Consider the following 5,130-nt stretch of genomic DNA (forward strand, 5'->3'; position numbering starts at 1 on the left):
TTTTGGATTAGGTTTCAGACAAGTTTGTCCAATGCACAAATCAATTGTTTTCACTCTGAGGCTTTCAAAGAATAAGATGCTGCCTGTGGAGCCAGAAACTTGGCTGGCAGTTGTGTAGGCATTTGGATACTAAGTGAATGGAGATGCAGAGATACATTATGCAAATAACAGTCACATGACAAACCTCTTTTACTTTATAACTAAGCACCTCTGGTACCGGACCACAGACCTAGAATGGACCAAAGCACTTCCTTGCCTGTGTTCCTGAGGCCTGTAGTTTGGGCCTCGGAGCGGAGGGAATATTAGAGAGCAATATTGATAAATATTTATTCCCCGAAAGGCTGAGTTTTAAAGTTAGTGGCTGAAAGGGACTAAGCAGGGATAACAAGAATGGTTGATATGAGGTAGTGTTAAGTGGCAGATCTTTTGAAACTATAAAGCCCTATGTAAATGAGAAGCATTATAGATTGTAAGAGCAGATTCACAGGTAGAAGGTCCTCAGAAAATGTCAGATACAGTTAACTCTGCCCACTTCCCTTAACTATGTCCCCCAAAGCTCCTGACAGTCCCCTCCAGGCTCTGGCAGGAAGGCCCAGCTGGGGCCCTGGGAGGTGGCAGCAGAACCGTGGTTCTGGGATGGCCTTGGGCTTGACTTTGCCGAGCTAAAAAGGAAAGGCCTTAAAACAATGCAAAGCCCTCCCACCGGATTCCACCTTCTTCTGTTGGCCACTTCCTTCCTTCCCTCCTTTTTCCTTCTCTTCCTGCAGGAGCTACTCTGCCCCACCTTCCTTCCTGGAGAGGAGACCTGCCCTTTCCTCTTCTAGGGCTGGTGCCAAAAGGATGAACAATGTGGTGTTGAGGGGGGAGGGCGTGGACAGGGGTGAAGGGAGTCTAGAGGTGGGAAGAGGCAGATGCTGTATGAACTGTATCAAAGACTGGCCAAGCAGAAATGGAATAAGATGTTTACTCCTCGAGTTGCATTTCGAGGGTCTTTGGCCCGTTCCCATAAATTTCCTTCACGAAAGCTTACAAGCAAAGACACAGGTAATGGTGGCCGCAGCAGCATAACTCCCACACTCCCTCCACGGCGCCGCCCAAGGTACCCAAATAACGCGATTTCAGGGTCGCAGGAAAAAAGGGTGCTGTCAGCGAGCTACAAAGGGGCCTTCGATCTAGATAGCCATTTGCAACCTCCCTTCTGCTGTCCACAGCCCTCTGAAAGAAAAAGGTGGAAAGGAAACAGAGAAAGAGGCAAAGATGTCAAGAAGGTCTCTGGAAGTCTTGAAAAGGCTGAGGACAAAAAGTAGGCTGTGTTCGGTAGGGGAGCCAGCGGACAACAGAAAAGGTAAAGTGGAGCAGTCGCCTTCAGAACAAAAGCGTTAAGCTAGCAAAGGAGACGACAGAGTGGGGGAGGGGCAAGGTCAAATGCAGTCGTTTCTTAAGGTAAAGCTCTGGAGAGAGGGCCAAACTTGAGGTGGCGAGCACAAAAGAGAAGGCACCCCAGGAGGCAGCTGTGAGGGGTGGGACGAGGAAATCAAAGAGTCCGTCGAGTGTAGGGGGAGGCGCCAAGGAAACGCTCCCGGGAGGGCCCGGCTTTGTCTGGCGAGGGCGGCGGCGGCGGGGGCAGCACGTGCAGCCTGGAGCGCCAGGGAGGAGGCGCGACGCGCGGAGGGCGGCCCCTTGGATTACCCGGGCCTCTTGCCCGCGGGCCCCGCGCTACAGAAGGGGCGCATTGTGAAGCGCCAGGCCGCAGCAGATTGCCGCTGTCCTGCAATACCCTCGCACCCTGGCACCGCGCCACTGGCACCACCCGGGGTTGGAAATAGCTGCGCCGTTCCCATGGCGACCAGGCAGCGCCTCCTGCCCCCGCCGCCTGCCCCGCCCCAGCCCACCCCACCCGCTGCGCAGGTCCACCAGCCCGCGCCAAGGCGACCTCCCTCCCACCTGGGCACCCCCGGTAACCTTGGCAACGGGGGCCGCGGCGCGCGGTGGCAGGGGCACGACTCCGTACGCGGCCGTGCCCGGCCCCGCCCTCCCGCCCCAGGCGCTGCGCGCTCCACGCCGGCCCTGCCAGCCCTCGGGCGGGGCCGCCGTGGGGCCTGGCCGCAGGCGCCGCGGGAGCCGGCGCAGGAAGCGTCCCCTCCCCGCCGGGGGCCCGCCCGGAAAGGCGGGAGCAGGGGAGGGAGCTCCGCGGCGGTGGAGGCTGCGGGAGCGCCGCGCTGGCCTCGTTGTCTCCTCCGAGCCTTCCCCGGCCCGGCCTGACCTCCCGCCCCTCGAAATCCTCCGCAGATCTCCCCGCACTTCCTCCTGGGATGGGAGGAGACGTTGGCAGAGGGTCCCCCGGCCAGCGCGGCCAGGTGAAAGGGGGACCGGGAAAATAAAGCCCTCTCCTGCCCGAGGGTGCTGGGAAAACCGGAAAGTGTGGGCCGAGGGGGCAATGGGCTGGAGGTGGAATCGCCCTCGGGCGCCGGGGTCATGCGTTCCAGGGAGCCCACAAAGTCCACAGCAGCGTGTGAGAAAAGTCCTTGTTGCGCTCCGTGATGGGATGGCCTGACCCCCTAGAGGAAGACTTCCACCTTGCGTGACCCTCGCGCGTCTTGTTTGTTGGTGTGGTGTGCAGGGACTATCGCAGATCCCCAAGAGAGTGTCTCCAGTTTCCAGGGTTACTAGGTCAGAATTGAGACTTTGACCCATCAAATAGGGGGAAGGAAGGGAGGAGGAAGGAAAGGGTCAGATCAGAGAGGGTTCCACTTAAACCATCCCTCTTCAGGGGCAGAGTCTACCCCTGACTTGGAAGGGGGACTCCTGCAGGGCAGAGCCCATGGCACATAAAATGTTCTGAAGTAAATTAATGTTTAATGAAAGGATATTATTAAAACCAGATAGTGCCTCCCTCGTTCAGTTGTCCTGATTGGGCAGGGCATCCCAAGGAAATACACTAAGAAAGTATTCAGGGTCCCTTACAATTTGATCCCAAATCAAAGGAACATAATAAAATAATACCCTGCATTTGTAAAGTCCTTTCCTCAAAGAATGTCACCTCACTCTGTATATATTTTCTATGTCAAATTCCAGAGCAGGGAAAAGGATTCACATGGGGTAAATGAGAGTTTCGGCAGTCTACGGTCATAGTGGAGAAGCATAGAGATAGGCTTTGCTAGTTCTTAGAACACTGTGCTTTCTTTGAAGCGGTATAGTGGGGTTACCTCTGTATGGTGGTAAGAGTTCAAGGGCATACAGTCAGAGGACCTAGGTGTAAGACTCGCTGGGCCATTGAGTCTAAGTTTCCTCATCTGAGAAATGATTGTTGTGATGAGGTGAGATAATATATGAAATATTCTTCATAAGTCATAGAATATGCCACACAAATGCTTTAGTTCCTAGGATACTTGTAAACAGGTCACAAGTCATGATTCATGAACTATAGATGCAAACTGGTTTCCCTGATTTTACTGGTTATTTTTCTAGCTATTGTAGTATACAGACAACCTCTTTCTAGTCTCCTCTGAGTGGGGGAAGAAATTCAGTTTTACTCTCAAGGGGCCACTCCTGTATCCTTGGCTCAGTTTGGCATTAAAACACCAGATGACTTCCTCTTGACTTCTTATCCTATAACAGCTTCAACTACTTACACACTCCTGGTGTAGACACTGAAACCCAAGCCCAGAAGAGCAGCCCCAAGAAGAGACAGGGAGTTGTAAAAGAACAAATATTGACACAGGACAAGAAAGAAAATCTGTTGTCCAGAGAACAAGAGGGTGCCTGGATTCAGAGGATGCCATATCCGCAAGTTGCGGGGCATAGGTGCATGACCAAAGAGTTCTGTGTGCTGTTGAATCTCCTTTAATATTACAATGGACTGAATTGTGCAGGACCCCCCCCCCAACTCATATGTTGAAGCCCTAACTACCAGTGTGACTGCATCTGGAGATAGGGTCAGGGTCTTTAGGAGGTAATTAAAATTAAGTGAGTTCATAAGGACTGTAGCATTATAAGAAGAGGGAAAAGAGAGATTTCCCCACCACCATCACCAGGTATGTATGTATACAAGAAGGCAGCTGACTGCAAGCCAGGAAGAGAGCCCTCACTAGAACCCAACCATGCTGGCGCCCTAATCTCAGACTTCCATCCTCCTTTGCTATGAGAAAATAAATTTCTGTTGCTTAAGCCACCTAGTCTGTGGCATTTTGTTATGGCAGCCCGAGCAGACTAAGACAAACACGTCTTTGCTCAGGGCTGAGCACCCTTCCTACCACCTCTGCCACCTGGTATTTTGTTCAGCACTTCCACACTTGTCTCATTTTTAATTCCTAACTGTCTGAGTTGGAATCAGCAGGATTTCTTTCAAAATGAAGAAGCTGAAACTCCGAATGATTAAGTGACCTGCTGAAATTCAAACAGATTGAATGGGCCAAACTAACACTCCCCAGACATTTAGTCAGCTAAGGCTAAGTACTTACCACGTGCTATGTTCTGATTGAGATTACGGGGCTAGAGGGAGGAACACGATTTAGAGATGGGGAGGGCAGCTTCTGGTCAGGAAGAGAAACATGTAAACAGATATGACAGCAAGGAGAAGTGTCTACAAGGGAAGTTGGCCCAGCAGGTTCATGGGGAAAGTTCCAGGTAGAGGAATCCTGGGGAAATCTGGCTTTGCGGGGAGCCACAAGCACTGCTGAGAGCAGAGTTCCGTGGGGGGAAGGAAGGGGCAGAGATGCTCCACATGCCTTTGGAGATGCTGCTCCTCTTCTTCCTGCCCAAGGACTCTGATTACCTCCCCAGGGCCCTGGCCAAAGGGGAGAACTGAACTTGAACAGAGATCAAGGGAGTCCTTAAGGGACCTACTATCCCAAAGGAGAAGGAACAGTAAAGTCTTCAGTTAGATTCATATTGACATGCTGTAGTAAATTATCTTTGTTTGATTGTTTGAGCTGGGGGTCTCCTAAGGGTTAGTTTATTACAACCCTAACCGTTTGTAAATAAATAATAATAGGCTTTAATTAGGAGAAGATCTGAATTGCATACCTCTGGCTTTTAATGGCAAGGTGTCAATGTTTCCATAGAGTTGCTGGTTTTCAGAGGCACAAAGTCTTACTTAAACTAATACAGGAGCATCTCTCACGATAGAAA

The sequence above is a fragment of the Camelus ferus genome, chromosome 21, assembly GCF_009834535.1.
Source record: "Camelus ferus isolate YT-003-E chromosome 21, BCGSAC_Cfer_1.0, whole genome shotgun sequence".
Taxonomy (NCBI): domain Eukaryota; kingdom Metazoa; phylum Chordata; class Mammalia; order Artiodactyla; family Camelidae; genus Camelus; species Camelus ferus.